We start from the raw sequence: 26,070 nt of genomic DNA, 5'->3' as shown, positions 1-26,070 counted from the left end.
TTTGGGAATAGATAAGAGAATCTCTTCTTTGTAATTTTTCTCATTGAAAATAACTCCATAGGTTAGGCCTTATATAGACAGATTTACAATAGGTATAAAACTCTAACTTAGAGTCCTATTAGAAGTTAATTTAATCTAACTAATATTCTATCTAATGTTATCTTATCTAATCTCTTAATTAGATAAGATGTAGAGTACAAATAAATTAAATAAAACTCTCGTTATTAAAGTACAATCAAACTCTGATTTATTCAGTTACAATCTGCGCGGCCTTATCCTAAAATGTTGCGTGTTGGTTAACTTTATCCAAAGGCATGATGTGAGATTAATCTTAGGATCTCTAATGGTATACAATAATGAGGTAACATCTGACACACTGGCTACTTAACAATCGGATGTAAATAACATGTGACTCTCATTGAAAGGTGGATACAAGTTTAGATAACTTTGTAGATATGTCAGCATTCACTTGGACTGTTTTGAATCATCATTTGTTTATTTGTTTGATTGTACCATAAGCACTTGTTTGGCTTCAATATTTTCTATAGGTAATGATTATTTTGGATTATAATCTGGTTTTGGTTTTTAGTATAAAAAATTTTAATGACTTTTGCTTCAATGCATTGCTTCGACCACATGGTTGCTATTCTTTTCTTAACATTATGTTTTGCATATTGTTGACTATATTGTGTTTTTGTAGTTGCTGCGCACAAGACGCCCTTTTGTTACATACATCACTGATGCCATGTGTCAAGAGCTGTTTAGGGTAACAAGAATATCTGCATTTTATTTTGAGCTAATATATATGTCTTATGGCCCTTAAATATTGAAAATATAATCATTTCAGCTTTAAGCCTTTGATTTACACATTCAGGTTCGTAGGCCTTTTTGGTGGATAATGAGCTCAATTTTTGTAGAAATTGATAGTAAGGTATGCAAAATTTTAATATTGTTGCACTTTCTATTGTGTTCGAAGGGGGAAGTTTGATCAAGCAGAATTCTTCTTCTTAGCAAGGCTAAGGCTTGCTTCATGGTTTTTAGCCAAGTATAGAGAGGTTTTTATCTCTAAGGATTCACTAATATCGGATCCTTCCTTGGGGGATTCTTGTTCTTATTACCCTAATCCGATTGTTTAAGTTCCCTTGGTGTCCTCCTCCCAAGGGCTTTATTAAATTAAATGTTGATGTTGCTACTACTAGTGACTGGAAGAGAAGTGGGTTAGGAGGAGTTTTAAAAGACGTTTCTGGTTCGATTTTAGGCTCTTTTAAGGATTCTGTTGGTCTGGGGCCTCCTACCTTGATGGAATTAAAAGCTATTCAAAAAGGCTTATCATTTTTTAACACCTTTCAAAATCTGATCAAGAATCGTTTGATTATTGAGAGTGACAGCAAGGTGGCAGTGGACTGGATTCAGAAAGTTGAATTATGCCCAGACGTTACGCTGCTATTGTTAAAGATATTGTTGATAGGCTTAATGTTTTTGAAGGTGTTGTTAGATGAGTTAATAGGACAACTAACCTAGAGGCAGATGCCCTAGCTAAGGCTGGTATAGGTTGATTTTTGAGTTGTTGACTAGGGCTGTTTTTTATGTTTTTATATTTCCTACTAAGAGACTTGTAGAAATCAGAGTAATTCTCTGTATTTTCATATTATTTTCAATAGGATAGATTACATCTTTATATACAAATCATCTCTCTAAAGTAGGAAACACTTAAGAAAGGAAATATACTAATCCTAGGATGTGATCCCTTAAAATAAAGGATTGTATAAATATATGTACAAAATCCCTTAACTAAAGGAATGATATCAAATCATAACAAATCATATCTCTATAATTCATACACTTCCCCTCAAGCTAGAGAATATACATTGTATAATCCCAGCTTGAATATGAATTTATTGAAAACAAGTTTTGGCAAAGTCTTAGTAAGAATGTCTGCAACTTGTTCTTCTGAAGGAATGTATGACAGTGTGACTGTCTTTTTGTTAACTTGATCACCTATAAAATGCCTATCAATCTCAACATGCTTTGTCTGATCATGTTGAACTGGGTTCTTGGCAATTTGAATAGCAGATTTATTATCACACAAGACTTCAAAGTGATCCTCTTGATTAGTGCCAAGTTCTTTCAATAGTTTAAGTAGCCAAATTCCTTCGCATATTCCCAGTACTAGTGCTCTGAATTCATCTTCAGCACTACTTCTTGAAACGACATATTGTTTCTTACTTCTCCAAGTTGTAAGGTTACCCCAAACAAATGTGCAATAGCCACTAGTGGATTTCCTTTCAGTAAGGTCACCGGTCCAACTAGAGTCCGTAAAAATTTTAACAGTTTTGTCTTGTGTCTTCTTAAACATTAAGCCGTGTCCTAGAGTTTTCTTCAAGTACTTGAGAATTCTATTTGCTGTTGTCATATGCTCTTCAGTAGGATTAGTCATGTGTTGACTTATCACATTTACGGGAAATGTTATATCTATCCTTGTCAAGGATAAATAAATTAGTTTCCCAACAAATCTTTGAAATTTCTCTTTGTCTACTAAGTATACATCTTCTTTTCTAAATTTCAAGCTTGCCTCCATTGGTGTATCAATCGGTTTACAGCCAAGAAAACCAGTTTCTTTGAGTAAATCAAGTACATATTTTCTTTGGTTGATTACAAGTCATTCTTTTGACCTTTCCACCTCCATTCCTAGGAAATATCTTAGCTTTCCCAAGTCATTGGCTTCGAATTCCTCATTTAACAACTTCTTCAAATTGTAAATCTCTTCTTCATCATCTCCAGTAAGAATTATGTCGTCCACGTACACAATAAGGATAGCTTTCTTATTTGTAGAAGTTATCTTGATTAAAAGAGTTTGATCGGCGAGGGACTGCTTGTAGTCATTTTTCATAATGACTTTAGTGAACCTCTCGAACCGAGCTCTGGGTGATTGTTTTAATCAGTATAGAGACTTGTTGAGCTTGCACACATTGTTACTTCCTTCAACAGACTTTAAGTTAGGTGACAACTTCATATAGACTTCTTCTTCTAGCTTGCCATTAAGAAAAGCATTTTTTTACATCAAGTTGGTGTAATTTCCAATCGCAATTTACAGCCAAACTTAGGAGTACTCAAACAGTATTCAGCTTCGCCACAGGTACAAAAGTTTCTGTGAAATCTATCACATATGTTTGTTTAAAGCCTCTGGCCACTAGTCTAGCTTTGTATCGTTGAATACTACCATTGGAGTTATACTTTACAGCAAATATCCATTTACAACCAACAACCTTTTTTTCCTTGAGGAAGGTCCGTAACGGTCCAAGTAGCATTTTTCTCTAGTGCACAAATTTCCTCTTCAACAGCCCTTCTCCATTTTGAATCCTTTAGAGCTTCAGCTATGCTTGTGGGAACCTGTTCTTTATCCAAGTTTGTTGTAAATGCTTGAAAAGACGACATCAATGAATTATAACCAACAAATTTTTCAATAGGATGCTTGGTGCACTGTCTAACCCTTTTCTAATAGCAATAGGGAAGTCATATAGAGTAGGGGAAGTGGACTTACTGATTTCTTCTTCTATTTCGGCAGCTGGATCCAAATCCAATTCTTGGCAAGCATAAGATTGCAAAACAACCTCAGGAATATGTTTTCTTTTCCTTGTATAGACACGAAGTTGTTTGATTGGTGATGTTTGTGGAAGATTTTGAATGGGAGTAGGTGTGTTTTCAGGAAGGGTGTTTAAAGTAGGTGTAGGTGAAGTAGTGATAGGTACTACAGATGAATCAATGGGGGTAGTTACAGGTGACAAATCTGTAGGTAAAGACAAAATTGATGGCAATTTTGAAGGTTGAGAATGAAGAGTAGGAGGAGATACTTGATACGACTGAAAATCCTTCCATGTCTCCCCCTGAATTTCAGCCTGAGTGAAATAGGGATCATGCTCATAAAATGTTATATCCATAGTGGTAAAAAATCGTTTAGAATGAGGATGATATCATTTATAACCCTTCTTAAGTGAAGAATACCCAACTAGTACACACTTTAATGATTTAGGATCTAACTTGGACTTATTAGGAGCAATGTTTTGGATAAAAATAGTACAACTAAATATTTTAAGAGGAAGAATGAAAGAGATAGGTTTTAAATGGGGAAAGTATTGCAAAAATATAGATTGAGGTGTTTGAAATTGTAAAACCTTACTAGGCATTCGATTGATTAAATATGTGGCAGTTAATAACCACAAATGTTTTGGAACATTAGTGGTAAATAGAAGAGAACGAGTAACTTCAAGGAGGTGTATATTTTTTCTTTCGTCAATGCCGTTTTGTTGTGGGGTGTCAACACAAGAATATAGAGACCATGAAGAATATAGAGACCATTCTGCAAGTTGACCTTACCAATCATCTTCTTCGAGTTCACTGCCTGCAAAGTACAATCAATATCATTAAAAATTGCAGAGCAATGCAAGTCGGTGGAAAGTTTACTAACGGAAACGAGATTGCAAGCCAGATTTGGTACGGAGAGGACATTTTTAAGTACAATCTGGTCATTGAGAATAACTGTGTCATGTCCTTTTATTTTGCAGAAGGAACCATCAGTCATTTTGACAGCTTTACCAAAGTTTGGAAAAAACTTGCAAAACAAATCCTTATTACCGGTCATATGATCCGTAGCACCAGAATCGAGGATCCAATTAGGGGTCAACTGGGAGGAGAAAAAAACTGTAGCATGAGATTTACCTTCTGGTTTTTTCATGACCAAATTACCTTCTGATTGAGCAGCAGAACCTGAAAATTTTTTTGGATTTGAAGTGATCTCCAGAGTAGGAGAAGAAGTTGTGGACATCGTCTAGGTTGGAAAGAAATTGTAACCTAATCTGATACCATGTAGAAATCAGAGTAATTCTCTGTATTTTCAATAGGACATATTACATCTTTATATACAAATTATCTCTCTAAAGTATAAAACACTTAAGAAAGAAAAGATACTAATTCTAGGAAGTGATCCCTTAAAATAAGGGATTGTATAAATATATGTACAGAATCCCTTAATTAAAGGAATAATATCAAATCATAATAAATCATATTTCTATAATTCCTACAGGACTTGTAGGTTGTTGTAACTCCTATGTATTTTTCATGATTCTAATATATTTCTAAGGCACTCTTTTCCGCCTTCCACTGATTAAAGAGCTGCCTATGAACTCCATTAATCATGAAGGGACTTTTTAACGAGGCCTCCTATTTTTATCAAAAAAAATATTGATGCACCTTCTTTTGCATATATGAGTCTAGCGCAGAAAATCTCATTTCAACGATTTAAAATGTCATTCCTTTCTAGGAAATTCGTGTGGTTCACAGAAGGTGGCATCTGTGGAGGAGGGTGTATGATTTGTACTTGGGGTAATATCGACAAGCCATTTTCAATATTATTTTCGATATTTGTTAAATTCTATTAATATTAGTTTGTTTACCAGCAATAGATTGTTTAAGTTCATTTTTGTGCTTATACAGTGAATCTTAGCAAGCAGTATATGAAGTTTGTGGTATAATTTAGTATTAGTACTGAATATTTGGTGGTTGGATACACTTTCCTGTTGAAATTGTATTTGATTAATTAAACAAGGATGTTCTTACATAAATACTACCAAATATGACATCTAAAAAATTTAGTACCTACTTTTGAATATGGTGGGTGGGACGACTTGCTTGAAAGCAATAAATATTTTTGGTCCTAGTGTTGAATTATGGATCCCTATATATTTAAGTTTTAAGTGTCAATACGATCAATAAAAGCTGACTTATAACACAGTGTAAAATGCGAAGGGTCACCTGGCATTTTGAAAATTACCAAATATGACATCTAAAAAATTTAGTACCTACTTTTGAATATGGTGGGTGGGACGACTTGCTTGAAAGCAATAAATATTTTTGGTCCTAGTGTTGAATTATGGATCCCTATATATTTAAGTTTTAAGTGTCAATACGATCAATAAAAGCTGACTTATAACACAGTGTAAAATGCGAAGGGTCACCTGGCATTTTGAAAATTACCAAATATGACATCTAAAAAATTTAGTACCTACTTTTGAATATGGTGGGTGGGACGACTTGCTTGAAAGCAATAAATATTTTTGGTCCTAGTGTTGAATTATGGATCCCTATATATTTAAGTTTTAAGTGTCAATACGATCAATAAAAGCTGACTTATAACACAGTGTAAAATGCGAAGGGTCACCTGGCATTTTGAAAATTCTCTTTGAAGTTATAATTCCCATGGGTGTACAAGTTACCTCTCAATGTTATTTGGAAAAAAAATATTTTAAAATCTCTGTGTAGCATTTAACATTGCTTTTGTAGTCTTTACTTACAAGGCATTATAGCATGAAATTAGCATTGTAGTCGTTACTTGCCAAGGATTTACTGGTAGCATCATTGAACCAGTCTCAAATATTGGGCAATTTTAGAATTCCTGTATGGTGGCTTATAGATTAGATATGGACTAGATATAGGGCTCTTCTCCTTTTGTTTACATGCACGAGTACCTTTTTGAGAGACAAAGCTGTCCCATATTTTTTAACAATACCAAGATACAGTCACCTGTCAGCATACTGTTGTAGGATAAGTAGAGAGAGGAGAATTCTTTGAAAATTTAGGGAAGAACACAAAATAGACCAGAAAGATTAGGCAAGAACAGGGGATGTTGGGGGTGAAACATCAGAATTTGGGGGGAAAGGAAGAAAATCAATATAGGTTGAAAATCTCTATAATCAAAATCTCAGTATCACAAATATTCAACATCTAAAAGCTAATTGAGAATAAATACTATACGTATTTATAACCAAACCTAAATCCTATCAAAATAGGAAACAACAATAGTAACTTGAAAATGCCGAATTGGTGCTATACGTGCTTAACCCACTTAAATATATTGTGAGCTGTTTTTACCCCATCACTGCATTAATTCTACAAATATGCTTCATTCAAGAGCTTACACTTGGTAATTTTGTTTGTTTGGGAAAGGTTTGGTGAAGTCATTTCTGTTTTACATAAATGGATTCTGCTGTTGTTTAGAACACCTATGTGTAGTATTATCATCCTTTAATCCCCCCCCCCTTAAGTCATAAATGGTATTACTGGAAAAGAACATAAGTTTGGTTTTCTTCTTTGTCCTCGAGCAAAAAAGGTGTCTGATGTACTCATTTCTTCCCCTTCCATGTTTTTTTCTGTCTTTAATCCATCCAAGTGAGGGAGGCTTTCCCCTTTATTCTTTATCTGTTCCTTTCTTATTTGTATTCTTTGCTTTCTCCCAATGGTTCTATAGTTTTGCTATGACTACCGAATTTTGTATTACAGTGTGGAATATACTTTAGCTTCTTATAATCATGATAGAATGTGTTTCCCAGCACCCCTTCCCCTTTTATATACTTTCCTCGCTTTCCTTGACTTTCTGGTTAAATTGTTTTCCTATAAGAGATAAGGAACTCGAATCAATTGAACTCTTTATTTTCCTCTATCTCTTAAAAATCACGTGAAGAGATTTCTTTTTGGATTATTATTTGATACACTACTGGTCGGAAAAAAAAAATTCCAAGAGCAGTGTTAAGATGATGCCAAGTGTCCCATTATTTATTTTTTTAGATTTTTAAGTATACTTAAAACTACACTTGTCATAATCTGAAGACCGCGTGTGGAATTATTTTTTTCCACTGATGTTGGATCACATAATAACTCTTTGTTGCTTATGTATCTATCAGAATTATGGAACTATTATTACATTTGAGAATTCTACATGCATTCATGACAGCTTGTTTACAGCTCTCATCAAGGATAGTTAGCAATTACGTAGTTTCTTTTAAATTTTATTTTACATTTAAATGCAGCATTAAAAGCGAAGGTTGTCCATTTCTTTGTAGGAATAAACAATTTGCTGTGGTTGAAAATCCTGGCTTATGGAATTGGACTTTTACTTTGAAGGACACTGATGGACAAGTTCTAGCAGAAATAGATCGTGATTGGAGGGGTTTTGGCTTTGAGGTTTTCTTCTTCATTTAAAAAAAATATATCATCTCTTAATTTTCACTTAATTCATTAGCTCTAGTTCCTTTTTCATAGTGTCCATGGTAAGTTTTTTCTTATATATTATTATTGTAAAATTATGTTTACTTGTTGGATTATAGCAGAGGTTTAGACTTTCATTAAACTCGAAATCCTTATAGTTTGGGATTTACCTGCAAGACATTACCAGTTCATCCAGATGAAGATATAAAAGATTAGTCCTCTGTTCCATTTCTAAATTCCTGGCCTGATATGGGTTCTTTGAGTTGCTGGAGCTGGCTTAATTCATCATAATCCCTGAATTATAACGGCACATGCTTTGTAACTTTAGCATACCTTATAAGAAAGACCCAACTATCTTCTACCACTAGAGAGTTATTTAGTAATCAGATACTAGAATAGGTCAAAGTTCTTATTTGGAGTGAAGTGTAGTATTTGAGATCGAAGAAGTTGGCAGGGCCCTGTGTTTGCTTGGGGAACTTCTTTTGTAAGATATTATTCATCCTGTGAGAAAGATGGTAGTGGATGTCCAAAATGTTGAAGTGTATGATTTCATGTGTCAAAATCAGCAAAAGAGTTTACTAAGAAGAAGAAATTCGATTGATTATTGTAGAAATATGGTTTACATGTTTACAAAGGAAGTGGAAACGTTAGGTTGGGAGTTGTGTTAATTCTCATAATTAGATCGTACGCTGTTGATTCATACATTTTTGCATTTCTCATTGTTCAAATAAAATTGTACACTGCATTTGTTTCTGTAAAAGTGAAATTGTTGGTGAAAACTGGTAGTTGGTATTGACAAATAGTTTCTTTTGCTTATGAAGAGGAGGTGCTTATTGTGCATTTCTAGGGATCAATTTTCTTGAAAGCAATGATCTATACTATGTGAGAATTTATTTATTTATTTGATAGAAATAGGAGGCCTCATTAAAAACCTCCCTCATAGTGGTTCATTTCCCGAAAGAAAGAACCAATCAGCGGAAGGAGGAAAAAAGTGTCTTAATTTATTTATATAACATCATTACATAAGACTTAACAATTACACCAGAAAACAGAAACTACAAAAATGAATAAAACAACCAAAAACCAAAACCTTACATTCACCCAATCCCTTCCTTTGCTAAACTATCTGCCTCACAATTATAAGCCCTTGGAATCCACCTAACTAAAGACACCTTATCAGAAAAAAGAGACAAAATCTCCTTAACTAGAGAGTTAAAGAAGACAGGAGCCGAAGACGGAGAGTGAATCCACTCCACTATAGACTTACAATCACTTTCAACAATCAACCTACCAATAGAAACCCAAACTGAAGAAAGAAAGATTTCAATATCTCTTTTAATAGCTTTTAATTCAGCAACTGGAGGGGGCCCTTGACCAATATTTTTCAAAAACGTCAATAAAGTGCAACAATTCCAATCTCTTAAAATACCACCTATACATCAGACCAACCCATCAAACCTTACAGCTCCATCAACATTCATCTTAAGAAAATCCAGTGGAGGGGGTAGCTAACAAAGCACAAGAGAGCTCTTAGATTTAGGAATAGAGACATTATCTGCGAGGGAAGGATCTCCAATCAGCACATCCTCCTGGATAAGAACTTGAGGACACTTGGCTAGAAACCACTTAGATAACCTAAATCTAACTATGAAGAAAAGAGATATCCTGTCCAGGGATGCTCTATAAAAAACAATTGCATTCCTAGCTTTCCAAATGGACTAAAAAACAACACCTGGAATAAACTTTCAAATCATCGAATACACCCTCAATTCAGACCACAAGCTAAGGAGAGAAAGAGGATCCTTTGGCAAAACTATAGATAAATCCCAAAAACTGATAATCTTATTCCAGAGTTTCCAAGCGACAGAACATGAAATAAAAACTATAGATAAATCCCAAAAACTGATAATCTTATTCCAGAGTTTCCAAGCGACAGAACATGAAATAAAAAGATGTTGCATTGAATCCACATGCTGCCTACAAAGAGGACAGAGAATATCTTCACCAATGGGCACCCCCTCTTAACCAACTCTACTTTGACTGCCACTTTCTGATGAGATAACTGCCAAGGGAAAGATTCAACACGTGGAGGAGCTAGACTCAATCACACCCATTTCTTCCACAAATAATTATTCCCAAAGGACTCACTAAGGTCTCTTTTGCAAGATTTAACCGAGAACAATCCATCCCCACTTGCAGACCAAGATAGTAAATCTTCCACTGCATCAGTCAAATTTATGCTATTCAATTTAAACAACAAATCCACCCATTGGTCCAATTCCCAATCACACAAATTTCCCCTAGTTTGTATGTTCCACACCTAACCATTCGACTCAAAACTACCGAACTCAGCTACCTTATCCCATTTATTAGGAAAAGAGCAAAAATCCTAGGAAACATAATTTTGAGAGGTGTGTTATCAATCCAAACATCTGTCCCAGAAAATGGACTTACCATTACCCATTTGCAACTTCGAATTCGATCTTAAACACTATCCCTCCGAATCATTCTTCAGGTAGTTATTACCAATAGCTCTCAAAATCCATGTCGCCTGAGGAGAAAAAACCTTTGAAATAGACATGGAGTTACAACTGACCTTATGCTTACTGCACAACATTTTTTTCCATAATGAATCATTCTCATTGGCAAACTTCCACACCCATTTTCCTAGTAGAGCCCGATTGGTAAGATTCAGATCCAGAACTTCAAGTCCCCCATGATTTAAAGGCCGACAAATTGTACTCCATTTCACCCAATGAATCCTCTTTTTCTCCTCAGAATCTCCCCAAAGAAAATTGGCCATCAAAGAGTTTAATTTCTTGCCAATTTTGCTAGGCATTTTAAAAATTGAAAGGAAAAAAATAGGCAAGGAGGATAACACCGATTTCAGAAGTACTGACCTGCCTGCCAAGGAAAGACATGAAGATTTCCACCCAGTAAGTTTCAAGTTAAAATTCTTAATGACCAGATCCCATAGGATTTCAGAATTCCTTTTAGCATCGAGAGGGAGGCCCGAATATTCTGTGGGAAAAGAACCAACTGAACAACCTACGACCAACGCCCAATCATTTAAGATGGACTCTTCAACAATAACCCCAAAAAGTTTACTCTTCGCAAGATTTAGATGTAATCCCGCCATTAGACTGAATATCCTCAAAACTTTTCTGACATTTTTAATATGTGTAAGGGAAGCTTGACAGAAAATAATGAGATCATCGGCAAACTGAAGATGAGATAACCGAAACAGATCTTCAAACTTTCTGATAACGAATCCATTAAAAAGACCCAGATCAACTGCTTTAGAAAACATCAAATTAAGTAGCTCACCTACTATATTAAACAAAAGCGGAGAAAGACTGCATTCTTGTCTAAGCCCCTTTGCCATTGGAAAAGAAGGAATTTTTCACTTTTAATTATTTGGCTGAAGAAAGGAAAGACACATCGTTTTAATAGGATGTGTATTACATAAGCAAGAGTTTTTTATCTATTAGGTTTCTTGTCACCTAAGACTATTATCAGCTAAAAACTTTATCTACAAAGATTTTTATCTACAAAGATTCTTATCTACTAAGAAAGTAATCTTGTAACACCCTTAACCCAATCCAAAATATCCAAAGGATCCAAGGTGCTACATTAGGTCACCGAGTCGACCACTAAATTTATAACATTTTCATTTCAGATCCAACGCATCAAATTTATTTTTCGAATCATCCATACTTAATAAAATCAAAGCATAATAGTATAAAAGCGTTTATACAAAATCATAGCAACAATCTTTTTATGTAAGTCTGAATCTTCAGGACACTTACTGGGATGTATTTCGAACATATCAAGGTGTTTTCAGTACCTGGTTATTGTGTAGTAACATTGAGTGATAGTCATCTCCCCTTGTAGAAAATGAAGTTGAGTCTCAATCTCAAAGAGTTTAAAGGTGTTTTCTGAATTTGAGTCTTTCCTGTTGCATTCCATATTTCCTTGGTTGTTTTGTAGAGAAGGAAATTTTCTCCAATTTTCGTGGTCATTGAGTTTATTAGCCATGACATGACCATATGATTTTCAACCTTCTACGAGCGATACTTTGGATCAGTTGTTTTTGGGATAGGAGCCTTCTCAGTGAGAATCATTTTTGCCTCCACTAGAAATATATAAATGAACGGATGGTAACCACTGAGGAAAATTGTGGCCATGAGTTTGTGACTAGTGATTGGTATAGATGAGTTCTAGATGATATTAGCTGAGGAATGGCGTTCGAATCCGGAATTAATTTCCAAGGAGGTGTTGTGCGTCTCCATGTTATACAAGGGTTTAGAGTGTAGCTCTGATACCATGTGAGAATTTATGAAAAAGAAGGAATTTTCTCTCTTGTTATTTGACTGAAGAAAGGAAAAACACAATTTTTTAATCGGATGTGTGTTACATAAATTAGAGTTCTTTATTTACTAGTTTTTTTTGTCTCCTAAGATTCTTATTAGCTAAGAAACAATATCTTCAAAGATTTTTATCTACTAAGAAAGTAATCTAGTTAGATAATACTGATCCTAAAAGAAATAAAATTAAAAAAAAATAAAAGACTTACAATTTTTGAATTCTTTCTATATACTACGTTCTCTCTCGTCCTCCCTGTTTCAAACTCTGTGCTTTCTTTTCTGATAATCAATATTCAGTTTTTAGTTGACCACTCTATAATCTTATCAAAAGCATCTAACATAGCATTTTTTGTTGAAATTTCCACATTGCCTTTTTATCTAATCTCCTTTTCCCTTTTTCCTTGGAACTCTTCTTTTTCGCTTTTCTTAATCAAAAAGAATAAATAGCCTTAAAATGTTGGATATGAGGAAAAGAAAGAAAATCTTTTTCCCCCTCTAGAAACAAACTTTAGAACTAAACCTTAGTGTTGTTTATAAAATTCCCTTCCTAACTCTATGAAAGGGGGTACTGAAAATGTTCAGTGGAACAGAAAATGTTCAGTGGAACAGAAAAATCTCCACGTCATTTGGTGGTACTTTTTGAAAAATTAAGGCCATTAGGGCATGTGGCTCATTGTAGTTGATTTGTTCCGGGATTGGATTCATTTCAACATTATTGTCATAAACAGGTTTATGCTACCTAGCTATGTGTTTTCTAGTTCAATTCCATTTTGCGACGTGAACTAAAATTCTTAGTTTTCTGAAAAGTGTATATAACCCACCAAGTAATTTGCATATATGCAGATATTTACAGATGCTGGTCAGTATGTTATCCGCTTCGGGAATGCTGATCCCATCTCGAAGACTGGTCCAGCTAGCATGGTAATTTCTGCATTAGAGATTGAAAGTTCTTTGTGCATAGAGATTAAATGTTTGTCTTTTGTTCACAAGTTTGTTGATTTCATTGCAGATCCAAGAGTTGGATGTAAGCCGTCCACTGACTCTCACAGAGCGAGCGGTTGCTGTTGCTCTTGCTATATCATTGGATAATGATTACTTCTCTAGGCGTTGTGGTTGGTAAGAATCCTTGTTTCTAATTGATCTTACTTTAACTTTAAATTTTATTTAGAGGAGCAAGTCCATGATTTATTGATATCTACTTCTATGCATTTTCAAATGAAATCTTATATTTTATGATATGTCTAGGCTGACATGTGTTATGTGACAGACGCTGTCTGACACGATTAGACTAGATTTCTTTTTGGTTCAAGAGAGTGCATTAGGGCTCAAACATTAGATCTCTAACCAAATATCACACCTTAACAATTGGAGCTATGCCCTGGTGGCAATAAGCTAAGCTTTTCATTTTAGGTTCAAGCATAAGATCTAACACATATACCACCTTTCACTGGAGCTATGCCCGGTTGGCAATAAAGGGGATTTTCGGAACTATAGACTTTAGATGCAACTGCTGTGCTTAACATAGAAATGCAGTCTCAAAAGTTACTTTAAGGTTTTGCTTGGTTATGTGGGGGGAAAATTGGAACTATGGAAAGAGTAGAAAAGGAAAAAGATGCAAAATACATTACAAAATACATGATTGGTAGGAAAGATGCAAAAAAGAACGAAAAAAAGTAATTTTCTTTAAAGCTTTTGAAAAATACATAAATTTAAGCTAACTTTGCATCTCTCTCACATGTTCCCTCCTATCATTCCAATTTGAAATGATTTGTTTTTACACATGAGAATAGAAAAAACGACAACTCCTCATTTTCTTTCCTTTCACTTTTATTTCTCACCAAGCATGCTCAAAATTTGTTTTCTTTGCACTTTTCTTCTCCTTTCTTTTATCCTTCCGTTTTTCACTCAACCAAGCACACCGTAAGGCCTTGTTTGGCACAGTGGAAAGAAAATTGGAATGATGGAAAATCAAAGGTAGAAAAAGGGAAAGTTTTTCTTTCCATTGATGTGCTTGGTAGTAAAGATGGAAAAATTGAAAGAAACTGCAATTTTCTTTTCGTTCGTTGCTTAGTAGAGTTGAGAGATGAGAGGAAAGAAAATAAGACTTTTGAAAAATACATAATTTTGAAGTAACTTACATCTCTTTCCAACTTGGAATATTTTTTTTACACATGGAGATTAAAAATGATCATCCCACCCACTTTTCCTCCCTACCAAGCACAAGCAACTTATTTTCTTTCCATTTTTCTACTATCTCCTTCCATCCTCCCATTTTTCCACCCTACCAAACAAAACCTTAGATGTAGAACACAGGATGGGAAAGACATTAAGAAATTTATGTTATGTTCCTGATACCTAACCATATTCCGTGAAAAATAAGTCTTGCATTGTGATTTATTGTCTCGTTGTTGACTATGTAGTTTGTTGCACCTGTCCCTTCATAATCCATCCCTCTGTTGCTCTTGCTCATTTTTTTTTCCACTCTATGAAGTACATGTGTGCGACATATGTTCGGATATGAGTACGGAGAAATGGCTCTACAAGGATTCTCCAAATACACGTAAACATTTCGAAGTAATAGAATATACCTGAATTCGACATACACACAAATCCAAGCAATATAATTTCATCCAATAATGAGCATCTTCCACGGGGTTAAATGCATTTATACTGCGTGTTGTTGATATTTGTTTTAGTTCTTTGGTGCTTTTGAAAAATCTCAACTTGGTTAAATTCATTTATAGTTCTGATAAACCAATAGAAAGCTGAAGATTGAGTACTAATACTGCCTTTATTTTGTATCTTTGCCAGGGGAACCCTTTTTATTGCAATGGTTATCTATAATTAAATTAGTTTGTTTTGGCCAGGAATAATATATACGTAAAAGGGTCAGGATGCACTTAGAGACCGTGTAAAACTTTTTTATTTTTACACAGATTTATGATCATTTGATAAATGAAAATTGAAAGTTGAGATTAACTCCTTTTTTTCCTAATGAATATCTTCTAATTTTCTACTGTTAATTTCAGTTTTTTATTTTCACTCATGCAACGGTCCTACATTTGTATACAACTAAAAAGTTCTATATAATTGGATTATGTCTTTTATATATATAATAGAAAAGTAAATATACAATAAATAATAAACAAACGGTCACTCTATTTATGTTATTTGATTTTTTATGATTGAAATTTATTAGTTGACTTTCAATTGAGTTAATTCAATTTTGTTTAATGGATGTTGTGTTTTGTCTTGTTAAATTAACTAATAGTTTGTATTATTTATTTGAATCATTTTGCTCTTTTTCTTGTATTTCTCATAACTCAGTATAATTAACCCAAAGGATTTGGTGTAAAATATACAATTCCCCGTGGTTTGAAAAATATCGGTTTATCTTATCAGATTTAAAGAAAATATCATATACCATTTAATATTTATTTACTAAGTAAAATGTAAATAAAACGGCAATTATACTCTTATTAGTTAACATGTATTTTTTATGATTTAATATAAAAATAAGTGTTTAAATTATATATTTTTTATTTAGATGTTTAAATTATTTTTGGTAAATCTAAGTGTATAGAGTTATAAATATTATCATTTTAAGTGTCCCGGTCATAACGGCTATGTGGGGACATTAAGTGACAGATGCATTTAAAGAATTTTGAAGATTTTATTTTTTAAAAAATAAAAATATAATTAAAAAAAACAGAACAAAAACCCTCAACCTTCACTACTATCAACACTGGTCACCGCGGTCGTCGTTGACCAATGACCCTCTCATTGCTGGTCACCACCGTGATCACTAGCAGTTTTCTCACGGTTAAAACCAAGCACCTAGTCTGAGTACCTTGGGAATCGACCACTCAAGCATGGTTAAAACAAAGCTTCCTTTTGTTATACAAGGGAAAGCAGACAGTGTTTATTGCTTGAGTTGTAGTTAGTTTTCACATCTCTGTATTTAAAATAAAAAAAAACCTTTTTTTTTAGTTTTTCATCTTCATCAACATAAAGCTTTCTCACGGTTTCTGGTACCCAAACATTGTACAAAGGAAAATTTGGCCCAACTAATAGGACAGTACATGGATCTGTACAAAGGAAAATGGATCCCTATTTATGTCATAAGCCTATTATTCAATGGTCGAGTTAAATAAGTTCTACTCGTTGAATTTAGATCACATTCACCCAATTAAATGATAAAATCTTCTTAATATATATATATATATATATTATAAAAATATTATATTATTATTTAGAGAGTAAAACTGTGGTAGTGTAATCGAATGAAAATCATATATTCCGGATGTAAAACTACAGTAGTGGATTCATAAGTGCTTTTTAGGATAGACATGCATAAATAACGTAAAATTTTCATATGAGAATGACATAAAAAAATTTTAGGGTGGACAAAATTAAAAATAATAACAAAGCAAAGAAATTCGGATTTTTGTTGGATGGAATATATTTTAAATTATTTTGGTGTAATAATATTTTAGGTCTTTGTTAATTTAAATATTAATGAAATTAGAGATTTATCTTTCACAATTCTTAAATTTAAATTTTTAATAAATTTGTATTTCTTTTAATATTTAATCTTTAACTCCGTTCTGATAAATTTCGTGAGAAAGAGCAGTGGGAGGTGACAGCTGAGTCCCATATGTTTATACCTTAACAACCAACAAAATTGAAAGATGAGCAAAAGCCTTTTGACATTTGGTTTGATATATGAGAATTAAAAGCCACCAACGTTTACTTACTTTTGTGGGTGACTCATTGAAGCAAATGGAGTTGTGGTTGGCATTAGGTAACTTCCTAATAATGGATCTGCTCATTTGCTAACGCATTTTCGATAATGAATACTCACTTCTTACCTCAATATTGTTCGAACTTAAGATCTCAAAGGATAACAATAGATTTCTTAATTACCGGCTAATTCTTGTTTAATTGGTTAATGTATTTTTCTTATAATGAGTAGCTATTTGAAAAGAGAAATTTTTACAAGAATTTTTGTTAATCTTTTTAAAACAATCAACTTTTAATCTTCTAAACCGAATGAAAGTTGGATCTCCACCACCATACTCAATGGATGTATCCGTTGGAAACGAATAGAGGAAATAATTATAAGGGTAAAGTATAGTAATGGTCACTGAACATTTCTAAAGCTTGCATTTAGGTCTCCTAACTTTTAAAACTTGCAATACAGTCCCCCAATATTTATTCCGTTTGCAATATGGTCCCCCAACTTAAACCACCATTAGAAAATTAAGGTAAATTATATAAATGGTCATTGAACTTTTTAGGCACTTGAATTTAGGTCCCCTAACTTTTAAAACTTGCAAAACAGTCCTCAATTTCATTCTAAACCCCAAATTCTAAAGTAATTCAATTTTATTCTAAACCCTAAATTCCAAAATAATTCAATTAAATTCTAAAATACTTCAATTTAAGGTTTAGAATGTAATTGAATTATTTTGGAATTTGGGATTTAAAATGAAATTGAATTACTTTGGAATTTTGAACATGAATTTACTATTTAGAATAAAATTGAATTACTTTGGAATTTGGGGTTTAGAATGAAATTGAGGACTGTTTTGCAAGTTTTAAAAGTTGGAGGACCTAAATTCAAGTGCCTAAAAAGTTCAATGATCATTTATATAATTTACCCTAATTTTCTAACGGTTGTTTAAGTTGGGGGACCATATTGCAAACGGAATAAATGTTGAGGGACTGTATTGCAAGTTTTAAAAGTTGAGGGACCTAAATGCAAGCTTCAGAAATGTTCAGTGACCATTACTACACTTTACCCTAATTATAAATAAGGTGAAACCAAAAGGCAGTTTCACACATTTCAAGTTTTAGTTTCAACTTTATCTCTGCTCCATTAAATTCGCATTTCAATCATAATGGTCCTACCATTACTTTTTACCTAGCATTCTATCCCGAGAAATAATAAAGTATTCCTTATCGTAGTAATTTTTAATCTTTTTGAGAATGTCATTTCCATAGTATTAGACAATTCTTTCCCCTTAACATAATAATAACCTTGAAATATAGTTATTCAAAAATCGTTCTTTTGTATATAATTAAACGAGTATAAATATTTTTATTTATTTTTCAATTTTTTAATACTTATAAATAATATATTTGATTATTTAAATGTTTGTTTAATTCAAGTTTTTTTGTACGTATTTTATTACGTTTTTTAAGGTTGTTTTTCATAAAATCTTTATATAATATATATTTTTATGTTTTATTAGTTTTTTCAAATATTTTGATATGATATTTTGTCGTACAACTTATACATGTAGCATGAATAAATAAAAAAAGTAACAATTAACAGTATGTACCTCTCAATATCTTTGTACCTAAAAATAAACTAATATTATTGATATGTATATGTATTTTCAAAGAATAAAAAATATAAATATATATTAAAATTATTTTTGTACAATTTTTTTATATTCTTTGAATAAAATTATAAGATTCTTTGATAAAAAAAAATTAGTAGAACATTTTATGTAAGGAAATTGAATTAAATTCTATATAAACTCATGAAATTCTTTTGAAATATATTTCAAAAAATAGGAAACGATAAAAGAATTTATCGAAGTATTCTAACGTAAACATTCATTTGGATGTCTTTTGGACCATGAATCATAATTTAGAAAATAAATCGTTTATTGAATAATTGGGTGAATATATTTATATGAAACAAAATTCATTACGCAAACTAACATTTTATGTATAAGTGCTCTAAATATTTAACTATCAATTTATTAAAATAAATCTTATGAAAATATAAAAATTAAAATATGAATATTTATAGTATTTATATTGATTTTATGATAGAATTGAGGTATTTTGATGGGAGCCGCGTATAAGGGAACGTGGTTGGCATTCGATTTAAGATACTGTTCTAAAAAAGACAGCACTTTTGTCCTTTCCTGTGTCCCCAACACATCACGTGAACATTTATCACTTACACAAAATTAAAAAAATATATATCTGCCAACCCATATTTAACAATTTACGAATTGACATTAATGCCCATCCCCACCCCACACACCGACGCATCCCGATCATAGGCCGTGACTCCTTGACATGTCGGTGCCGTATTCGGTGTTTCTAGATCATGTACCTCACTGTCATCTAGTTAAACTTAAGGGTATTATGGTCATCATAGAAAATTACCTACTTTCTTCAAATTCTGTTGAATTTATAATAGCGTTAGAACTTGCTTATTTTTCATAGTCATTTGTCTTTCTTTTAAAAAATGTTGTTTTAAACGAATGATTTTCTGACTATAGTATGTTATTTTGTAGTATCTATCGATGTTAAAAGTTATAAATGATCATTCCAACTATAAAGTATTATTTTATTGAGTTTTGACTATTAAAAGTTAAAATTTGATCTCCCGACTATAAGGCGTTGCTATATTGAATATCTCAACTATTAAAAGTTACAAAACGATCACCATGCTATTCATTATGTTTTAAACTTGTTATTTTTCGTTAAAATATTAACGGTCATCTAAGCTAGACGTTAACATGTTAATTGAGATATAATATTCGTTTGAGATTATGAGATCAGATTTTATTATATCTCATTTAGCAGGTTAACGTCCAACACAGACTATAGTTATTTTTTAAACGAAAAAAGACGAGTTTAAAACATATGAATAGTCGAGTGCCTATTTTATAACTTTTAATAGTAATGAAATTCAACAAGAAAATACCCTGTAATCCGGGATCATTTGTATACTTAACCCTTAAAAAACTTTTTAAGTGAAATTAATTAACATAAAAAATTATTAATAATAAATTGGTCGAGTGAGATAATATAATAAATCTTTTAAGTATGATCAAAAGCTTAAATATTGACGTTGTGAATGAATTTTTTTTTGAATTAGTACGGTTATTCTATAATAAATCTCTAAAATATACAATGTGAATTAATCGATCAATAAATTAAAATTTAATGATTAAACTAAAAATAAATGAATAGAATTCAATAAATCAATAAGGTTTCTCTAATAGTTTTAAGATATATTATTTTAGTTAAATTATTGCATAGTCTTATGACCAATTTTGTAAGTTTTGGTTAAATGAAATTGCTAAAATTGATTTAGTTAAAAAGTAAGTGTTCAAAGTTGTTTTAGTTAGGAACGTTGAAAGTTGTTAAAGTTTTATCAAAATGGAGTTGTATTAGTTAAAAATGTTGCAAGTGACAAAAATACATAAAATATAGAATATTTGAAGTAAAAATAGAATTATTAAAATTATAGACTAAACTGCAAATCCTAAAATAGGATAGCATATAGTGCAATTATTTAGTTTATCAAATTGTTGATAAAAACATTGTTTATTTATTATTAATAATAATATAAAATAGGTTTAATACTCCAATTAATATTTTTATTATGTTTTGATCATCTAACTATTTTTTTAAAATTATACATAACGTTACGTTTTGGTTTCATTTTGGACACCCGTCATTAAAAAAATTAACAAAACTACTGATGCGACAATTTTTAAAAAAAAAAATCATTGAAGATATGATTTTATCTTATGGTGACACATCAACATTACCGTTAAATTTTTAGGTGTGATTTTGAAATAAAAAAACAGTTGAGTGACTAAATAGAATAAAATGATATAGTTAAGATACTAAATACATAATTTACCCTATAAAGTTATATCATAATCATTAAAACAAAATTATCATTATATAGAATAAGGTTATCATACATCAAATGTGTTTCCTATAGCTATTTGTTGTTTTCGCTATAATCATGAAATATGTTTTTTCATCTACCAACAAAGTTCGTAACATCAACATCTACGTGTTGTGAAAATTGTATGACATAAATATAAAAATAATATTATTTTTTAATAAATAGTATGACATAATAGTATTATATATTAATTATTAATATTTTTAAAAATATTATGGCATAAGTATTTACTTATTAAACACTACAAAAATAAAACATCTAAATCTTTCACTTGTAAATTAAGTATAAATTAATTAGTATAATTTTAAAAATAAAAATAAAAATATCAATAAATAGTTAAGTCCTAATAGTTATTTACTTATTAAACATCTAAAAATCTTCACTGTAATTTAAGTATAAATTAATTTAGTATAATTTAAAATTAAATTAAATTTCATAAATAGGTACGGTATAATAGTTATTTACTTATTAAACATTAAAAAATTATAACAGTATAACTATCAAAGACATCCTGATTCTAATAAATATGAATTTTTACGGTGCGGCATTTTTAATATTTAGTTTTTTTATTATTTAAATAATAAAATTAATAAAATTTTATTTAAAATATTATTTTTTATTTACGGGGCGGCATTTTTAATATTTAGTTTTTTTATTATTTAAATAATAAAATTAATAAAATTTTATTTAAAATATATTATTTTTATTTAAAACATTAAATTTTTTAATATTTTGATAAAGTGTCCGATAATAATAAAATCGATAGAAAAAATAACAAAATCGGTAACGTTTTACCCGTTTTATTAGTAAAATCGGTAAAACACCTAATAATAATAAAATCAATAGAAATAATAATATTTCCGATAATTTTTTTACTATTTTTTTTATTTAAATAATAACAAAATCGATAATACATTTTTTAACCATATATTAAAACTTTGTAGGAGATCATTTCCTTAATAAAACCAAACTTTTGTTAAACTGTAATTTTATATATTTTTTTCCAAAATAATATAATAAAATGCATAAAAAAAGATGGAAAATCATGTTATAGTAGCAGGAAAAAATTATCGTTGATTCCATAAGCGATCTGTCAAAACCAGAACTTTTTTTGTTTGATAAAGCCGGCGATATTTGTAGAAGAGGAAGAAGAAGAAGATCAGCTCATTATACAATTTGGTCTTCTAATTGATTTTGAAGCATATCCAGAATCCAGTAAGTAAATTGCAGGCTCACAGCTTTTTTCTACTTTTTAATTGCTTCATTTTTTTTCATTGATAAACTCAAAAGCTCCGTGCTTGGAAAACCTTTTTATTGGAATGTGTCGTGTCGTCAAACTGTAAGTCTTGGTGATTCTTTTCGAATAAAATAAATATGCTGTTGTTCTTCCTTGGTGGTGAAAGAAAAGGGTTTCTTTCTTTCTGGTTTTCACTTTGTTTTTATTTGCAGATGACTGAGAAAGGAGGGAGCTTTGTTCCAGTGCATCATGGCGTTTTGGGTTTGTTGACAACTTTGGTTCTCGTTGGCATGGTGGTGGTTTGGAGCATAGATGGGTGCACTATCAAGGTTTCATCAACTCATGGCAGTTTAAACAAAATTACATTACCTTGAAAGTGAAATCCTTTGTTAATATCAATCAAACTTTCCAAAATCCCTCCATTCCCTTCGAAATCTCACCTTAAACCCCACTTTAAACACTTCACATCTCCCCCTTTCCAGTGTTAATTCAACGAAATCCAATGATTTTCATTTCTGAACTGGGTTTCGGCGGATCTTGAGGCCAACTTTACTGCAAATCTGTTGAGCAGATGGTTGGCTAAGGGGGGAGAGCCATGCAAGGACTCTGAAACTGTGGGAATCAAGATCCCTGGTTTGGACCAGCAGAAAATGGTGGAATTATCTGCTGGTGAAATCATGATTTTGTGTTTCAAGCTGTTGATGAATCCGGGTATCCTCGTTGTTTAGGTGGGGATTACTTTGAGTTTGATCTTTCAGGAGATTCATGGAATCAAGGCCTGTGGTTAAAGATTTTGGAAACGGTTCTTACTCGGTTTCGATTCAGGTTCATCCTGATTTTGCTGGTGATTATAATCTCACTGTTATTTTGCTCTTCAGACATTTCCAAGGTCTTAAATTTTCACCTGCTAGATTTGTGTTTGATAGACAATTACGCCATATAGGGATTAGGTTCTTAGGACTAAAGTCATTGCCTCAGCTGCAAACTTGCACAAAATCTGATTTCAATAGAGATGTTTGGTCTGGTAGATGGACTAGGCATGGAAAGAATGATGATTGTCGAATCAGTGACGATGGTCGATACGATGCCTGGCACCGGATTTTCCATGTCGGAGTCCATGGTGCAATGGTTCATTAGGAGTTTTAGAGAGTAACGGTTGGGTTTATTCGAGCCATTGTTCGTTTAGGTTGTTTCAGTTGGTTCTGGTTGGGATTGCTTGAAGAACAGGTGGATTTTCTTCTGGGGTGACTCGAATCATGTCGATCGATCAGGAAGTTCTTAATTTTGTGTTGGGTTTGCCTGAGATCAAATCGGTACCGAGAAGGTTTGATATGAACTTCTCGAACCCTGAAGATCGATCTCAGACGGTTCGGATCACTAGCATTTTCAATGGTCATTGGAATGGAACACAGAATTACTTAGGCTTGGATTCTTTGAAAGATGCAGGGTTTCGGAACTTGGTAAAGAAGTACTTCTTGGGGGACACAGTCCCGGACACTATCATCATGAACTCTGGCTTGCATGACGGTGTTCACTGGTTGAATGTTCGAGCATTTTCTCACGGGGCAGAGTATGCAGCGTCGTTCTGGAAAGACATTATGGAATCAGTGAGGCGGAAAGGGCTTTGGTGCCACAAATTGTGTTCCGGTCCACAATTGCAACCGGCGGGTATGCAAGATCACTTGCATTCAATCCTCACAAGATGGAAGCATTCAATGGGTGTTTTTAGAGAAATTGAGGCAAGTCGGGCTGGTTCTAGTGTGATCGATAACTTCGATATGACTTATTCATGGCACTTCGACAATAGATGCAACGACGGTGTTCATTACGGGAGGGCTCCCCTGAAGATGAAGTGGAGAGATGGCGAAATCGGACACCAGTACTTCGCCGGAGATGGGGACGGATTTCGTCGGAGATGGGTGAGAGAGTGAGAGATGGAGATGGGACTGAGTTGTGATTTTAGGTTTTAGGTTATGAGTTGCGATTACGGGATATACTGTGGACAGTTCAGTGTTCCAATATATTTATATTCATGTTTGGAATTTAAAAATAATACTTGGCCAGGATACTAATGGCGCTTTGAAAATCGCATTGCGATTATGTATTATCGCGTTGCGAAAGTCAGTATCGCGTTGCGAAAGTAAGTATCTCGTTGCGATTTTTTATTATCGCATTGCGATAGGTCAGTATCGCATTGCGATTTTCTCAATTCGCGTTGCGATTACTTATTCGCATTGCGAATTTCCCAATTCGCGTTGCGATTTACTTATTCGCATTGCGAATTGGGAAAATCGCAACGATATTGTAGACCATCGCAACGCGATTTTCAATTATCGCATTGCGAAATGCAACGCGTATTTGCGATAATGGAGATCGCGTTGCGAATTAGCGATCGCATTGCGATTGTTGGTCATTTTGGCAAATCCGGAAAAAGTTGGTTAAAATCGTATATTATATGAGATTTTTGGTCACTGAGGTTATTTTCTCAATTTTAAAATATAACACTATAAATATACTTAATATCGGATGCATAGTTGAACCAGAACGAATCAGAAGCATACTACAGCTGAAATGAGATTACAAATGGAGACCTCGCATGCTTGAATGTACGTCACCTACAGCCAACAAAACATAATGCAAAGAGTAGCCAACAACGCTGGTGGGAACCACCTCCACGAATGGATGGTGTAAACTTAATTCCGATAGGGCTCGTAAACCGGACACAGGTATGACGGCTTGTGGGGGAAAGCTGCGTGATAACAATGGCAACTGAATCACGGGGTTCACCAAGGCTCTAGGACGATGTTCGAACTTAGATGACGAACTCTAAGGATAGTCGTCGGGCTTGGAATGGCTTAGAATATGGCATTAGAAACATTATAGTGGAGTGGGTGGTAGTAGAGAGGCATTTAAACTCCTTTCACAGGGCATGTCAATGGTTGACTATCACCGATGGTGTCGCATATTGTACAGTTGATTCAACAGAATTGAGAGCTACGGTTCGCACATATCCCAAGGGAACGAAATGCAATTGTTGATGGCTTGACGGCATGGCACCTTCCATTTGGTGCTCACTCTTTCTCGGAACCACCTATGGAAGTAGAAGTTTGTTTACAAATGAACAGATTGCGGCTATAGTAGATTAGTTTCTTTCACTTTGTGTACTAAAAAAAATAATGCATTCATAAATTACGTAGACTAATTGTTCGAATCTATAATTTTAGAGAAAACAACACTTTCCTTAATAATGAAGTCATTTGATGGGTTCAAGATTCCATATTATTATAGAGAATTTAAAGGGATTAAAATTCTCTTTTGGAAAGCAAGGTATGCTCCTTCACAATGAACAATAGATGTAAGGATTTTATCGTGTTATTCGATTGCTCACCAACTTATATGGGCTTCAACAAGAACTAGTTTACCTGGTATTGAATTTGGGTTTTATTGATATTATAATGTAATATTGATTCTATTGAAAATATGATTGAACAATAGTATTATATTCCAATTAATGAAAAGACAGTCAAATATTTTTTATATAAAAGTGTTTAATTTTTAATATTATATTCATATTTGATTTATTACTTAACGAATCCAATCGTTAGGATTCAATTCCTAATCTTACTTAAAAAATTTAATGTTTTTTTCTCACTACTAATTGTTGATTTTCCTATCGCTTTATATTAATCAGTGCT

At 32.6% G+C, this 26,070-nt stretch overlaps 1 pseudogene; it reads left to right on the top strand.

Annotated features, from left to right (window-relative positions):
• Nucleotides 1-616: 616 nt before the first annotated feature.
• LOC120151180 lies at nucleotides 617-25,148 on the top strand (annotated as a pseudogene).
• Nucleotides 25,149-26,070: the final 922 nt, after the last annotated feature.

This window comes from Hibiscus syriacus, unplaced genomic scaffold, assembly GCF_006381635.1.
Source record: "Hibiscus syriacus cultivar Baekdansim isolate YM2019G1 unplaced genomic scaffold, ASM638163v2 tig00111028_pilon, whole genome shotgun sequence".
Taxonomy (NCBI): domain Eukaryota; kingdom Viridiplantae; phylum Streptophyta; class Magnoliopsida; order Malvales; family Malvaceae; genus Hibiscus; species Hibiscus syriacus.
Note: the sequence above shows the minus strand (reverse complement) of the source record. Positions and strands in the feature narration are given on the sequence as shown.